At 44.1% G+C, this 17,645-nt stretch overlaps 1 protein-coding gene across 1 annotated transcript in view; it reads left to right on the forward strand.

Moving 5' to 3' along the window:
• The window catches only part of THSD4 (thrombospondin type 1 domain containing 4), a 588,944-nt gene that overhangs the window by 290,221 nt on the left and 281,078 nt on the right, over positions 1 to 17,645 (forward strand). The window lies entirely within an intron of this gene.

A 17,645-nucleotide genomic window follows, 5' to 3' on the forward strand; every position in this document is an offset into this window, starting at 1 on the left:
CTTGCCTTCTGTTCATTCTCCTTCAAATCCCAGGTCCCTCCTGGGCCAGCCACAGCAGGCAAGCCCAGAAACTGGCTGGCCGGTCTCACCTGTGTGTGCCTACCTGACCAGGGGCAGCCTCAGTACTGCCCCAGAGGACGCAAGGGAGCCTATTCACTTCGGTCACAGACTCTAAGGTGGTCATCACAGAGGAGACTAGGTGGCCAGGCCCTGTCTTCACTATTCAGATGGAGAAGGCTTATATGTTGGGTTGAGTTAGCAACTAGGTGACTGGCTTTTAAACTACTCTTGTAGACATAAACACACATGTCCTTATTCAGTACCGCTGGTGTCAAACTCTTGTTCTACTGACTTAACTAAATTATCTGGAGGTATATTGGACACTGTTTCTATGTGGTAGCACAGTAGCATGGTGAAGAACATGGGCTTTAGAGTTAGAAGGAGCTGGGTGCTAGTCTAGGTTCTATCACCTACTACTCTGTGGCCTTGGGTAAGATTAATTAGCCTCTCCTCTCAGAGAAATGGAGGTAATACTAGAATCTACTTCCCAGAGTCATTGTGAGGATTGAGTGAGATAATTCTGTGTGAACCACCTAGCACAGTACCTGCTACACTGTGAGTGCTCAAAAAAATTCGCTACTAGTGTTGCCATAATCCAAATTCATGAAAGTCACAAAGGACAGCGATGTCTATTCTGTTTTCCCATTCTATACAGGCATTTGATAATCAGTTTAACTTGAGTTGTAAAAGTGCTGAGAGCAAAATCAATAGTATTTGCCTGTAAAATCTATTACTAGGTTCAAGTTAAACTAGCATTTTAGAAATAAGTAGATTTAATTAGGGGGAAATTGATTTGCAACATAAATTCAGACCCCAAGCTACTAGAAAACAAAAAGCAGGTATAACCTATTTTTAACCAGTTTAACCCCAACTGGTATCTGTAAGATTTGCTGGCCAAAGTTAATGCCTAGTTCTCTGGGTAGCTTTCACTACAGATGTATAGTAGGCTTTGAGACACTTAGGAAAAAAAATTTCACTTTAAACGTAGGACAAGAAACTATTCTCCATATTAAAGCAACATGGCAATGCAAAGGGATGGATCAGGGCTCTGATGTAGAATGACCATCCAGGGTGGACACGGACGGCCCTAAGGGAGGTGTGAGGTGCAAATCTGGATGGAATCAAAAGAAGGGACAGAGGAAGGAAGGTGTTGGTGTTGGACAGATGTTTCAGTCCAGCGATGTGTGTTTGAACACTTGAAGGGGATGGCAGACCTGTCTCTAAACCAGGTCAGATCGGGTCCTTGTAGCTAATGACTTGGGTAGCTGCCTGTCCCTCTGGTCTCATATGTTCCACTAACTGGTTGGTGTTTCTGCCTGGAGGAGACATGGGCTCAGGAGAAAAGTGTAGACTCACCCCGTTGGTGCCCTGTGACTGAGTGAAGAGTGAAGGTAATGCAGGCAGCTGAGGATCTCTTGTCTTGCCTTCTTGTCACCCAGGAGAGCTGAGCCTGCAAAGAGAGGGTTGGAAGAGAGAGAACAGGGAACCAACCCAAAGCACATTGAACTTAGGCTCAGAAAATTCAAGTTCACACGCAGCTTCCCTCTCTTACAAGCTGTGTGCCCATCGACAAGTTACTCCCACTCTCTGATCTTCCGTTTTCTCATCTGCAAAATGGAAATAGCAAAGCTTACAGCACCCAAGATAATGAGACACGTATAAAGTGAACAGCCACAAAGGGGAGCTTGTGGAGGTGTGACTTTGTTCATAACTGAGTTCAACTTGTTCACAAGGCCCCGTTTCCACTAAGTAGACAGAGTTGCCGGGGCTGGGGAGGGGGTGGCATTTAATCTTGTCAGTTAAAATCAGTCATTTCTGCTTTAGAAATCTCTTCTGGACTAACTCAGTGTCTTTGGGAAAAATCCTCTATCTCTCAGAGTTCCTCCCCCTTTCTCGAGGGTTCCTTCTCTAACCCTGTTCTCCTGGGGAGGGTCAAGGTGAAAGAGGACGTGTACAGTTCCTGGTGGTGCTGGGGGCCAAGGCTTTGGCTCCCTGTGGGCCTTCCTGCTAGCTCCTGCTGGCTGGTTGGCTGGAGTCCATATTGTCTGGTCTTCAGGTGTCCCCTCCATCCTCGCTGTATCTGCTCCAATAGCAGTGGATGGAACTGCAGCACAGTTGAGGGCTGGTGGACTCCAGTCCTCCCTCACGCCCATTTTGGCCACTGATGCTCCCAGGCCCCCCTGCCTGCCCCTGAGGCTCCCAGTTCTGGGCCATCCACCTCATGCCTCAACTCCTCATGCAGCCACGTGCTGGCCTGGGTGAGGAGCAGGGTGCATCTCAGCTCCTTTCTCTGCCTAGACCCACCACACCACTGTTTCTTCTCTCCTGCAGCTTTCCTGTGTTGCTGGGGACACAGGGAGGGCGTCTCCCAGTTCCCACTTTCCCACGTGGGAAGGTCGACACACATCCCCTTGGCTTTGGGTTCCCAACTATTTCTGGAGGTTTCTATTCCCACCTCCAGTGTTTCTACCCTGGGCTGGATGGGGGGATGCTGCATGTGGTGAAGGAACAGGTCCCACACTTGAAACTTTAACCCCCCCCACACCGCCCTTCTCCCAGCTTTCAAGGGCATTTATGCCTGTTCTAGACTGAATTTTTGTCCCCTTTCTCTAACATGCATACGTTGAAGCCCTAACCCTAATGCGATGGTATTTGGAGGTGGGTCCTTTGGGAGGTAATTAAGTTTAGGTGAGGTCATGAGGGTGGAGCCCCCATAGTGGGATTAGTGCCTTTATAAGACGAGACCCCAGAGAGCCCTCCCCCTCTCTCTCTCTTTCTCTCTTTCACTTTCCCCTTCTTCCTCTCTCTTTACACAAACACATGGAGGAAAGGCCATGTGAGGTCATAGCAAGAAGTTGGCATCTGCAAGCCACGAAGAGTCCTCACCAGAAATCAACTCTGTGGGACCTTGATCTGGGATTTCTACCCTCCAGAACTGTGAGAAAATACATGTCTGTTGTTTAAGCCACCTGGTGTGTGGTGTTTTGCTGTGGCAGGGGGAGCTAAGACAGCCCCTGCCCCTGTCATTTCCAGTCACAGCCTGTGCTCAGACCCAGCTTGGGGTGATCTTGCAGGCCAAGCCCTTTCAAAATTCAAAACTAAACTCTTCTGCACTGAAGCTTCTAGCTCTTGCAAATCAAAGGCCTCCTGTCTGACGTGGGCTTCCGGAACTGACCTATGGTCTCCATTGTGCCTCAATGGATGGAGGGCCGTGGAACAACTTGGTGTTACCGACCACAAGTGAGCAATTCATTGGATAATGATTGTAAATATTGGGGGATATGAGCAGATGTGAAATTGTTTAGTACTATGCCTGGTAAACAGTTGGTGCCCAGTGAATGTTTCCTAAATTTTGACATTGAGTAACAGCTGTGAACTTGAGTATCCTAAAAAATAAAGCTGAACTACATTAAAACGATGGTTGTCTGCTTGTTAGCAGCTTTTTCCCCTGGAGGCATGATATTCAGACCTGGCGGGATGTGGTTGTGTGCAGTTGTGAAGATGCTCTGATGAGCATCTAATGGGTAGTACATCAGAAAATCCAGTGTGGTGGTCATTGCCTTCTTGTGTCATGACCATCATGGCCACCTACTGGCAGCCCCCAGAGGTGAGGAACCCCAGGCTCGGGAGCATGGTTTTATTTGTTGCAAATGAACCTTGATGTCCATGGTGGGTGAAATGTACATTTAAAACCACTCTTCTGGGCTTCCCTGGTGGCACAGTGGTTGAGAGTCCACCTGCCGATGCACGGTACACAGGTTTGTGCCCCGGTGCGGGAAGATCCCACATGCCGCGGAGCGGCTGGGCCCGTGAGCCATGGCCACTGGGCCTGCACGTCCGGAGCCTGTGCTGTGCAACAGGAGAGGCCACAACAGTGAGAAGCCCGCGTACCGCAAAAAAAATAAAAAAATAAAAAATAAATAAAACCACTCTTCCCTCTCTTGCTCTTCTAGGAAAGAAATGGGGTGGGGGGAGGGAGGAATAAAACTTCATGTTTAAGTCAAACAAGGCTGTTCCTGTACATTGATGTAACTGGATAGCTTTGAAAAGGAGGGTGGGATCATCCCTGGCCTGGGTCTTGGAGCCTGGCTGCCAAAGAAAGAGGCAGCCTGGCCCCTCTCCCAGCTGTGGGGCTCCGGGGCTGTGGAGCCCGAGGCCCCATGTGTGACACCTCGTTCTTAAGATACTCTAATTTATAGTTAACGCCTTTTAAGCAAACAAGAGGGAGAAAAAAAAATCTGGTTCATATTATGGCAACTTGCAATGAAGAGAAGTCTGGGAGTTCAAAGAAAAATGTCCCAGGAAAAGCACAGCCCGTTAAAATTCATTCTAAGTGGTCCAGACGGTAATTGGAAAGAAGCCTTTCTCAGTGCGAGGTTGGCAGCCTGGTCCCCCTCCCTCCAATCATTTCTCCCTGACACGAGGTCATTCCAAAGAGGAACACAATTAACAAGGATCGGTTACTAAGACAGGCTAAATTGACTGAAGAAATAAAAACTCCAGAGCTCAGTTGAAAGGATCAAGACGGGAGGAGAAAGTACAATCTCCTTCCAAAGCCAGAATCCACTTTGGTTTGACTTGAGGGTCACAGAAGCTCCCTCTCCCTTCCCACACTCACCTTTGCCATCCAGAAAAATCCCTCTCACCTGCTGATCCTCTGGGACTTGATTTTCTACCAGCAGTAAGTTCCTAACTGGATTCTCTGAGCCAAGGCATCTTTTGTGGCTCTAAGTGCTTGTTGGAGGTCTGCGGGGCAGGAGGGATGAGAGCCAGAAGAAAGCAGAACTTTGCTTCACCCACCTCTCCCCACATCTGCCCTACGTTGAAGCCTTGGGCCTCTCCAGGCTGGAAGGTTTTCATATTTGATGTAGCGGTGGCACCAGGATGACTAAATCAGAAGGGCTTGGGGTGGCAGAATGGCTGGAAGGCAGTGTTAGGGGGCTCATCTATAGCTGTGCTTACTGAGAAGCCTACCGTTTGCACTCGGACTATCTGCTGAGTTGGTGGTTTGGTGGGTGGGCGGGGTTTGAAGGAGAGCATGGCGGAGGTAACATCGTTCATCCCCGCCAGCTCTCCCATTGGCCCTGATACTTCATGAAAGGGGGCGGCCCACCTCTTAATAAACAGCCATCATTCAACCCTCCGGGGCAGCCTGTCCCTTCCGGCGAGTCCATATGCCGTCAGCCCCATGCCCAGCATTGGGTATTCGTCCCTTTGACCTCAGGAATTGGCCTGTAATCAAATGCTCTTATCCCTCCCCAGCCTGACACCCCTGCCTAGTGGGAAAGTGAATTGATGGATGTAATCCGTTCCAGATGAACCCCAATTTGGTTGAGAGGTAGGGGGCAGGAATTAGGAGCACTGGGGAAGGGGGCAGAAATTTGACACAGTCGATGCTGAAAGGGAGGTGGGAGGTGTCAGAGACAAAATTGCCCTTTTCACCTCGGGGTGGCCCTGGATTGCAGCAAGAAGGAGCACCCTTCTTTGTGCTTGACCCCACAGTTCTCATGGGTCCTACTGTTTTTCTTGAGCAACAGAGGCCACTGATGCCTGCCTGTTTCATCCAGGTCAGTTTCCTCTCTTTCTGAGCCTGCCGGAGAGTCAAGGGTCAAGCTCAGCCCAGTTTGACCCGCTGACTTTTTAGACTGAGCCCCTTTTGTAAACAAAGTCAGGCTTTTCTTCCCTTAATTAGAATCCCCTAGTATGAATGGCAGTGTTATTTGGTGGTATTTGGTTTGGGTATGAGGAAAGAACTTTTCTCTTCCTTTCTTTTCCTCTTGTGGTTTGCTTTTAGATTACTTAAAAAATAGAAGAAAATGTCCCCAGGTAAGCATTCAAGGAGTGCCAAGGCAGCATGCCATGTTTATTCATATATTTTCCACCCTGTGTATTCCTCTTCACCTCGGATTCTAAGGCAATCTTATGCCTTTCTTTTTCCTGAGTAATTTCTTCCATTTCCAGAAAACATTTTTGCCAGTAGCTAAAAGGAGCTGCCTTTAAGTATCAGTGAGATAGTGGAAATGCTGACATGCTCATGCTTGCTGAAATAAAAATAGCATTGTTTCATGCATTGTGGAGATGAGGGAAGCTCTCTGCTAAGCACAGTACCTGGCCATCTCAACCAATCCCCAAGCAATGTTACTAGGTAGGTTCTGTCACAATCCTCAGTTTACCCATGGAGACCTGATGCACACAACAGTGTGACCGAGGTCTTATACCCGGTTGGTGGCTGAGTCAGGAGTCACCCCTCATCTGAGGGGCTTCTGAGTCCGAGAACCCCATCCGGGGGCTGCACTGCTTCCTTCTCAACAAGGCCTTGTTAGAATTTGAAAGAGTTGGGGCAGAATGGGGAGGTGAAGCAGATGAGGAGCTTCCATGAGCATCCTTTAGACAAGGATGAAGGCCCCATGGGTGTAGAATTCCATCCCAGCCTGTGAAGGAGCTGGCCTCGGAATGATGGTGGTGCTGGTGTTTCCAACCTGTACATTCAGCCTGAGGTTAAGAAGCAGAGGTTCATCACCTGAAATAAAATCCATACTCCTTGCTGTGGACTACAGGTTCTCTATACTCTGGCCCCTTCCCACGGCTCTACTTTTCTCTCTGCTACTCTCACTTAGCATCTGCCACCTCACCCTTCTTGTTCTTGGGTCTTGCCAAACTCATCCCAGCTCAGGGGCTTGACACTTGCCGTGACATCTGCCTGGAGCACTCGACCCTGGGATCTTTGCAGGGCTCATTCCTTCGCTTCTTTCACATTCCTCTGGAAGGATCCTCCTCTAGCCAGGCTAGCTCCACCCTGTCTCTACCACCATACTCTCTTCCCTTGAATGGCTTATTTTCTCCATAGCACCATTGCCGGAGACGACAGTATTTATTTAGTTACAGGTTCATGGCCTGCCATCCCCACCGGAATGTGAGCCCCACAAATGCAGGGTCTTTGTCCACCTTGCTCACCACTGGATTCCCTGCAGGATGACAGTGCCTGGCACATATGTGTTGAATGAGCAGATGAATTCACGGAGTCTGTGGCATCTGCCATTATCAGAATCTCTATCAGCTGATTTCTGGGCTTTTCCAGTTCTAGGATAAATTATTAAAAATGACACAATCCTGTGAAAATGTAATCTGGTTATAATAGATCTCTTTTACATATGCATTAGTTTAGTTCTTTAATGGCCATAGGTAAATTGTTCTAATTGATACCAATATTTCTGTTTCATGGATGGTAAAACTGAAGCTCAGAGAAATGCATTGACTTGCCAAAAAACATACAAGCTTTGAACAAGAATTTTATCATATAAATATATGTGGAAATTTGATTTGTGTATCTATTGTTTTAGAGTAGAAAGAGCCTAGGATTTGGAGTCAAAAGTTTTATATTTTATATTTTGTATTAGTTTGCATTTTAGCATGTTTATCACAATACTATCCCAGACAACAGACTTCCCTTTCTAAGCATCAGTGTTCTTATTGTAAATGAGGATAATAAATTTTTAAAAATACGACTTCATTCACAAGACTACCTGTGAGAGCATATTTAGTATTTAGTAGAGTCCAGCATATCTGTTAGGCGCACACTAAATGTTGGTTGACTTATACACACCTATTTCCTCACCTGTAAAATACTATGCCCACCTCTCGGGGTTGTTATTAAGCTCAAATAAAGTAAGGTGTCAAAAGTACTTCATGAACTATAAAAAGCATATTGCAAATGTTAACTGATTATATTATTGTCATGTTTCAAAACACTGCACATCCTAGAACTTTCTAAAAGAGAATGAAGTGTAATGAAAATATTCTTTTCATCCTTAGACATAATTGGAAAAACCATTCAAGGCATTTATGTTACCGAGAGAGAGTCCTTCTTATCCTGTGAGGTTTCCACAACTGTACGGTTTACTCTTTTTTAAAAAAACAATTTAATTAATTAATTTATTTTTGGCTGCATTGGCTCTTCGTTGCTGCACGCGGGCTTTCTCTAGTTGCGGCGAGCGGAGGCTACTCTTGCGGTGCGCGGGCTTCTCATTGCGGTGGCTTCCCTTGTTGCGGAGTACGGGCTCTAGGCGCATGGGCTTCAGTAGTTGTGGTGCACGGGCTTACTTGCTCCACGGCATGTGGGATCTTCCCGGACCAGGGCTTGAACCCGTGTCCCCTGCATTGGCAGGCGATTCTCTCTTTTTTTTTAAATTAATTAATTTTAATTATTTATTTTTGACTGCATTGGGTTTTCGTTGCTGCGCTCAGGCTTCTCATTGTGGTGGCTTCTCTTGTTGCGGAGTACGAGCTCTAGGAGCACAGGCTTCAGTAGTTGTGGCACGTAGGCTCAGTAGTTGTGGCTTGCGGGCTCTAGAGCGCAGGCTCAGTGGTTGTGGCGCATGGGCTTAGTTGCTCCGCGGCATGTGGGATCTTCCTGGACCAGAGGACCAGGGCTTAAACCTGTGTCCCCTGCATTGACAGGCGGATTCTTAACCACTGTGCCACCAGGGAAGTCCCATTTATGGTTTACTCTTATGCACAGAATTTTTAAAAGAAGCTTCAAAAAACTTGACTCTGTTATTCCTTTACAGTGGTACTAAGTGTAGATAGCGCTTTCACAAGTTTTGTTATTTGCTGGACGCATGGGAACTTCTCTGCTTGAATCCTTGCCTATGCTGCCATTAATGTTTTACACGTTATTTGAAAAGAGTTGGAACTTATCTTTGAGGGAACCGGAAGGGGTACTTAAGACAGCTTTCTCATGAACCCCTAACTGTAACTTTGTCAATTCTCTTTGAGTCTTCAGTACTAGTCAGCCTTTACATTTCTTCTTGTTTTCTGTCTGTTTAACATGCTTCTGAGCTAGTCACTCAGCAAAGCACACCAGTGCTGTCACAGGTGGGAGTTTTAGTCTACTCACCTTGCTTGGTTCAAGGTAGACGGAAACATTTCTCCTGCAAGTTTTCTTCAAAAACTGTATCTCTGGGCTTCCCTGGTGGTGCAGTGGTTGAGAGTCCGCCTGTTGATGCAGGGGACACGGGTTCGTGTCCCGGTCCGGGAAGATCCCACATGCCGCGGAGCGGCTGGGCCCGTGAGCCATGGCCGCTGAGCCTGCGCGTCCGGAGCCTGTGCTCCGCAACAGGAGAGGCCGCAACAGTGAGAGGCCCGCGTACCGCAAAAAAAAAAAAAAAAAAAATGTGTATCTCTTACCGTAAAATAGAATATACGAAGCAAGGGTTATTTAGATTCCTTTTTAATTTGAAAATTTCAAAAAGATACACATATACCTTCCAAGTAACACTCACACATAATCCTTGAACTGCAGCAAAATATAAATAAAATAAGAAGTGAATACATGTAAACTGAGTTATATCATAACTAATGTTATTTCAGAATAACATTTCAACTTTGTGAAGGATTAGCCCATTGTGAGTAACTCTGAACTAGAGAGTAGCAAATGAATTGATAAATCCTAGGGAGGTATTATTAGGCCAGTAAGCCTTACACTTTTTAATCTTCTGCATTATGTTCCCTCTTACAGCCTCGATAGTGAGTCTTCCACAGACTGGGTCTACATCTTGTCCCCTGCCACACTCAGCAATACCTTTCGTGGCCTTGGAGGGACCAACACTCTTACCTCTGGCCCCATCTCCAAGTTTCTACCCATGAGAAGTGCCATGGCCCCTTTCCATGTTTCTCTGGAGCTGTCCCCTCTGTCCCCCTTGATTCAATACTGATGGTAATTTTCTTTCTCAAGCACATTCCCAGAGGATCCCCTAAGGGAATGGCTAAGAGGTTGAAACCTAGGCCAGTTGTTCAGAGCCAATGCATGCTAATAAAAGAAATAAATCACCTACGAGCATTCAAAAATATATAGGTAGATAAGCAAGAGGAGAAGAAATACAAGCCGCCTGTTTTTTTAAAGCATGCCTTTGGTCCCAGATAACTCCAGGAGTAGATTAAATGGTATATTAAAAGGCACCTACATATCATGCCTGCTCTCGCAGAATTAATGGATCGGAGTACATTCCACACGGAGTTTATTATGCCTGCCAGCAGGGCTGGATGGCATGTGGACATATTTGCACATTGTGGAAACAGTAGCTTGGTTTATGACAACTCAAGTCCTGAGTTCACATCAGAATCTGACAGTTATGCCCATGACTCTATGGGAGCTGATTTATCCTGGACCATTTAAAGTCAGCAGATACTTTTTGCTATCTGAGTCCTGCCCTTTCTGTCCCTGGGCTGGTGGCTGTCTCCTTAGCGAAAATAGAAAAGGGCTACCTTGTGACAATGATGAATGATCCCTGTTTGAACACAGTTCAGCCACCTTTAGTGTTTAAGGCCAAGGTCATTTTTTTTTCATGATGGTGTCTAGTCATTGCCGCCCAGCTAGATGGGACTGGAAGTTACCAGATCACAGTTTGCTTAACTAATCATTCATTGCCCAGGGCAGTCAGTCCTGGGAAGACCAAATAAAATCTGTGTCTTCTCTATATAGTTTCCTACATCCTGATTTTATACATGTTGGCCCCCTTAGTGAGGTCCCTACTATTTAACCACTAAAAAGAAAAATGGAGATTTACTAATTGTAGCTCAGTATTAACTCTCCTGTGTTAGTTATCTCTTGCTGTGTAACAAATTGCTCCAAAACTTGTGACCTAAAAATAATAATCCACTTTTATTTTCCCACAAAGTTTCTGTGGGTCAGGAATTCAGGAGCAGCTTAACTGGATGGTTCTGATTCAGGGGCTCTCACGAGGTGACAGTCAAGATGTTAGCTGGGTCGTCCTGATGCCATCTAAAGTCTTGACTTGGGCTAGAAGATCTGCTTCCAAGATGGCTTATGCACATGACTAGTAAGTTGGTACTGGCTCTTGGTAGGAGGCCTCAGTTCCTCATGGATGAGTCTCTGCAGGGCTGCTTGAGTGTCTTTACAATATGGGGGCTGGCTTCCCCAGATGATCCAAGAAAGCACAAAGTAGAAGCCCCAGTGCATTTTATGACCTAGCCTCAGAAGCCACACTTCATCAGTTCTCTAATATCTTATTGCTTACGCAGATTAGCCTCATTCAATATGCAAGGGAACTACAAAAAGGCATGAATACCAGTTGGCCAGGATTATTGGAGGCCATCTTAATGGGGGCTACCACACTCTCTATAGCCCTTCAGAATTTGAATCCCCTCTAGTAGAAAATTCTAATAGTGTTATTTCAAATAAAGAACCAGGGGTGCTCTTGGGATCTGTAGGTTCCTTCAGTGTTAAATATGGCTACCAAACAGTGTCAATATTATATGTAGTCCTGTTAAAAGAAAGATTCAATTCCAAACATCTGACTTGATGTTTGTTAAGAAACAAAACAGTCCAGAAAAGTCAGGGTTAGAGTCCACTTTTGATCACACTTTCCAAACAGGATTTTCTTCTACCATGATGAAGCCATATGGGCACTATCAGTTTTCTTTTCTTCCCCAGTGTTTGCATTGAGGAAAGTTAAACAAACAAAGCAGAACTGAACCCTTTCACAAAGTTACCATTGTCATGGATTGCCATCCTGGAGTGCAGGCCAGTTTCTTTTGTTAGCTGCTGCTTTGAAATCCATAGCCAAGATTGCCTGGCACAAAGTTTTGCGTGTTGGCAAGCCATCCCCAGTGAATTGGAAGTGCATTCAGAGCTAAAGGAACAAGATCAGAGCTAAAGGAAGCCTTGTAGAATCATATCTCTGATAGCCTCATGGTTGGACAGAATCTACAAGACCCTCCAGGCCAAACTTCCAATGTATGCAGGTATATATTCTGAAATACTAAAGATGTGTAGATGATCATCCTGCTTCTGCTTTAATATCATAAGTAAGAAAAAGCTTAAGCTACCACTCCCTTTAATTGTCAAAGAGTTCTAATTTGCTGCTTAAGCCACATTTTTATCTCTGTGTATCTTCTGACCATTGACCTTCCCCCCCACCAACCCCCGGAACAAAACCAAATGTGAAATTACTTCAGATATTTAAAAACCACTCTCATGTGGGTCTCCTTAGTCTTTTCCAGGTTCAATATTCCATGTTTGTTTAGCCTCCAAATCCCTTGCCATCTTAGTTTCAAGGTCCATCTGAAAACGTGGTGTCCATTCATTTGTGCGACCAAGAATTTGTTGAATGCTGTCTGTTGGCAAGGCACTGTGTCAGTCCAGATGTCTGAAAAAGACAGAGTTGAGTGGAGCTGTTTCTTCCAGTTAACTTAGATGTTATGTTTCTGTTGATGTCACCAAAGATTACATTAGTTTTTTTGTAGCCATGTCAAACTATTGGATTATTTGGGGCTGTGATCAACTAAAATGATCAGTTTTTGTTGAAGGGAACTCTTCTCAGTTCTTGTCTTCCCAACCCTGTAATTGATTTTTTAATTTTTTGAATCTAAATGAAAGACTTCACATTTATCTCTATCCAATTACATCTCATTGGTCCAGCTCATCATTCCAGTCCATCAAAGTCGTGTTTATATTTGCTGACTCTTAGATCTTGACTTCATTGTATTAGTATTTCTTGCAGCTTTGTGTATTCATCTGCAGTTTTGATCAGCATTTCTTCTCTCTTTGCATTCAAGTCACTCCTAGTAATGGGGAGTAGAATAGGACCAGTGACAGAGTCATTTGGTGGGTCATTAGACCCCTCCCTTCCCCCTTCCATCCCCTCTTTGTGAACAGATTTTCAGCCAACTATGAGTTGCCCAAATTATACTGTCATCTGGTCTGCATTTCTCCATCTTGTCCACAAGCATTTCCTGAGAGACTTTGCCAAATGCCTTGATTAATCAACACATGCTGGGTCTCTGACATTCCCAGTTGTCAGTTGTAGTGACCTGCTTCTTGCTCCAGAGGCAGAAAGGGAATGGGGCAAGCTGGGAATGGTTCTGTCTTCTACTCCAACTCCCTAACCACCAAAGTCCTGGCTCCAGCTAGGGGACTGCCAACTTCATGAAGATGTATCTATTGACTGACCCCTTGACCTGACCCTCTAGAACCAAGACATACCTTGTTGCTTAAAAGTATTATAACCTTGATTAGAACCCAAGTCTCTTCATTCCTGATCAGCTGTTCTTTCTAGCTATCTTGGGTTCACGTCACTCTCCCCTTTTGACCTCATTTGTCTGTTCTCTACCTTGCTTTGATCCTCAGGTTCATGGGTTTTCATAATTCAAATCACCAAATATTATGAGTACTTAGTGTACGTCCCTGTACAAGATATGGCCATGCCATGTCAATACTTTTTAATGCACCCTACGCAACTTCCCAAACAACAGTCCATAACAAGCCACCCTGGTCAGCCCTGCTCCACCTTAGGAAGTCCTGCAGACTCACACCTGTCCCCACCATCCTAGGTGTCCAGCCTTATGTGTTAGGACCTGTGATTTCTCCATTATTTTTGGCTTCATGCCCTGCCATGCCCACTGTCTTTGGGTCTTAGATTTGGTAACTAGGTTCAGACAGTCTACTCTGGCTCAGACCTTGTTTCCCACCAGCGTATGACTTCTATTGGATCAAGCACTGTAGGTAGGATGCATATTGCCCTGCCCCACCCTGGAACCTCCATCACAGAACTTGCCCTTCTCCTGTCAGAAAGATTAGAAAGACAGTGGGCAGAAAAATAGATGGAAAGACTGGGTTCCAGTTCCCAGTCCAGTACCGATAATCCAGTACAGTTTATTGCCTGTTAGTTTTAGATTAAGCATACTTTTGCAGGGGAGGGGTGCTGATTTGTAGTAATGAGACCCAACCATCATTCTTGGTGATAAGAATGAAAAGGTACCCGCCATCAGGGGTCACAATTCAAGTAACTGTGTTACCCACAATCTGTCTCTTCTAAAGTCTGTAGGACCTTTAAGTTGTGAGCAACATACTCAATAAGTTTGCCCTAATTTTTTCATGGAAAATATAGAGCTTTGGTGCTTTTTTCTGGGACACACTCATTATCTTAGTATAGAGTCATAGTCTCATCTGGACATTTTCCTCTCTAAAGCTTAAGCTTTTAACCCTCTAGATCAGAAATTCCTCTGCCATCTTTTCTCCAGTTTGGGGAGATATACATTGTTGCTTTTTATTTCTTTATTTTAGAGTTTTTGTTTTTCCTAATTTTATTGAGATATAATTGACATTTAACATGTTTTTAAGATGTACAACATGATTTGATATATGTATGTATTGTGAAACGATCACAATAAGTTAACATCCATCACATCACATACTTACAAATATTTTCCTTGTGATGTATATATTTTTAAGATATAATCTCTTAGAAACTTTCAAATATACAATACAGTATTGTTCATTATATTCAACATGCTGTACATTACATCCCCAGAACTTATTAATCTTATAACTGGAAGTTTGTACTTTCTGATCACCTTCACCCATTTCCCCCATCCCCTACCCCCTGCCTCTGCCAACTACCAATCTGTTCTCTGTTTCTATGAGTTCAGTGCTTTTTAGATTCCACGTATAAGTGAGATCATACAGTATTTGTCTTTCTTTGTCTGATTAATTTCATTTATCATAATGCCCTCAAGGTCTATCCATGTTGTCTCAGTGGCAGGATTTCCTTCTTTTTATAGCTGAATAATATTCCCTTTTATACATATGCCACATTTTCTTTGTCAATTCATCCATCGATAAACACTTAGGTTGTTTCCATGTCTTGGCTATTGTAAGTAGTGCTGCAGTGAACATGGGGGTGCAGATATCTCTTTGAGGTCGTGATTTCATTTACTTCGGGGTTATACCCATAAGTGGAATTGCTGGATCATATGGTACTTCTATTTTTAATTTTTTGAGGAACCTCTATACTGTTTTCCTTAGTTGCTGCACCAACCTACATTCCCACCAACAGTTCATAAGAGTTCTCTTTAATTTACATTCTCACCAAGACTTGTTTTCTCTTGTCTTTTGGATGTTAGCCATTCTAATAGGTGTGAGATGATATCTCACTGTGGTTTGGATTTGCATTTTCCTGATGACGAGTGATGTTGAACATCTGTTCACGTACCTGTTGGCCACTGGTATGTCTTCTTTGAAAAAACGTCTATTCAGTTTCTCTGCTTGTTTTTTAATTGGAGTGTTTGGTTTTTTTGCTATTGAGTTGTACTATTTCTTCTTATATTTTGGATATTAACCCATTATCAGATATATGATTTGAAAATATTTTCTCCCATTCTGTAGGTTCCCTTTTCATTTTGTTGATCGTTTGCTTTGCTGTGCAGAAGCTTTTTAGTTTGGTGTAGCCCCACTTGTTTAGCAAGCCCCAACTTGCTTTTGTTGCCTTTATTTTGGGGGTCAAATCTAAAAAATCATTACGAACATGGATGTTAAGGAGCTTACTCCCTATATTTTTTCCTAGGAGTGAGATGTACACTGTTTCTGCCCAAGAAGTCATAGAATCCCTATTTGTAAACCCTGCCTAGGTAGCCAGCTACCAATTTCCCATGTATTCCATGATCTTCCAAATCTATGGCCTTCAGTAGGAGTAAGAGATGAAAACATCACCTCTTTCCTTAAATCAGAGGTCCCCAACCTTTTTGGCACCAGGGACCCATTTAATGGAAGACAGTTTTCCCACGGATTCGGGGGCTGGGGGGGTGGGATGTGTCTCAGGTGGTAATGTGAGCGATGGGACGTGGCAGGCAGATGAAGCTTCGCTCACTGGCCCGCCGCTCACCTCCTGCTGTGTGACCCTGTTTCTAACAGGCTGCGGACTGGTACAGGTCCATGGCCCGGGGGTTGGGGACCCCTGCAAATCTTTAATTCCCTACTTAGGAAAGTGAATATGTGCATTTTTAACATCAATTTTTATCCCCTAAATGATAAGTGAAAATGAATGTTTAAAACTTTCGAGATTAAGTAAAATTTGTACTTGTGTGTGGCCCTTACCTGGGTTATTTATTCCCTGGTGGGTGAGTGACAATGGAACTCAAGCCCCTGGCTCTCCCACTAAACACTAGGAAATCGGAGCTTTTAGCCTCTGAAATTCTTTAATAAATGAGCCTGTTTCTACTCATTTTCAAGCGTATTAATCTACTTTAACATTTCACTGTGAAGAAAACAAGGTTTTTATTAATTGAAGTGGGATCTCCCACCGGATGTTCGGTGTGATTGGCTGCATCATGGCATAATAGTAATAAAGGAATGAGCCCCCTTTGAACTCAGCAGTTCAGGCTCCTACTGTATCTTGGCTGTGGTTCCATAGTTTGACACTTGTGCTGCACTTAATTAGGGTGACTGTTGAGAGGTAGACAGGGGCAGAGAAAACGCAGGATTTAAAAGCTGTTCCTGCTACCTTTTGGGGAGTTTTAAGTCCTTTCTACATTATAAAGCTAAATGATAGATTTATGCTTCATTTTCTCCCTGGCCTCCCTCTTTGGCTTCAGATTTAATGAGCCCAAAGGAAAGGGGATTCATTATTTAAAATCGGGGTGACGCATTTAAATTTAAGATTTGTATTTGCCTAGACTTTTTATTCCTGCAACCCAAGTTACCTACATATAAATCAAACTTCATCAGTTACATGGTCGGTATTCATCTCCCCAGTCGGGAAAAGCTTAATCTAATAGGTTATTTCCCAAAACTTGCTTTGTTGCTTTCTTATTTGTGATGCATATAGTATCAGCTGGAGGAGGGAGGAAACTGGAAAGAATGCTTCGGTCACTTTACATGAGTTTTTTTTGTTTGTTTTTGTTTTTGTTTTGTTTTGTTTTTATTTTTTTTATTAGTTTCTGCTTTATAACAAAGTGAATCAGTCATACATATACATCTGTTCCCACATCCCTTCCCTCATGCATCTCCCTCCCTCCCACCCTCCCCATCCCACCCCTCCAGGCGGTCACAAAGCACCGAGCTGATCTCCCTGTGCTCTGCGGCTGCTTCCCACTATCTATCTACCTTACGTTTGGTAGTGTATATATGTCCATGCCTCTCTTTCGCTTTGTCACAGCTTACCCTTCCCCCTCCCCATATCCTCAAGTCCATTCTCAAGTAGGTCTGTGTCTTTATTCCTGTCTTACCCCTAGGTTCTTCATGACATTTTTTTTTCTTTAAATTCTGTATATATGTGTTAGCATACGGTATTTGTCTTTCTCTTTCTGACTTACTTCACTCTGTATGACAGACTCTAGGTCTATCCACCTCATTACAAATAGCTCAGTTTCGTTTCTTTTTATGGCTGAGTAATATTCCATTGTATATATGTGCCACATCTTCTTTATCCATTCATCCGATGATGGACACTTAGGTTGTTTCCAGCTCCGGGCTATTGTGAATAGAGCTGCAATGAACATTTTGGTACATGTCTCTTTTTGAATTATGGTTTTCTCAGGGTATATGCCTAGTAGTGGGATTGCTGGGTCATATGGTAGTTCTATTTTTAGTTTTTTAAGGAACCTCCATACTGTTCTCCATAGTGGCTGTACCAATTCACATTCCCACCAGCAGTGCAAGAGTGTTCCCTTTTCTCCACACCCTCTCCAGCATTTATTGTTTCTAGATTTCTTGATGATGGCCATTCTGACTGGTGTGAGATGATATCTCATTGTAGTTTTGATTTGCATTTCTCTAATGATTAATGATG

Source organism: Mesoplodon bidens (assembly GCF_964165515.1).
Source record: "Mesoplodon bidens genome assembly, chromosome: 3".
In the NCBI taxonomy this organism is placed as follows: domain Eukaryota; kingdom Metazoa; phylum Chordata; class Mammalia; order Artiodactyla; family Ziphiidae; genus Mesoplodon; species Mesoplodon bidens.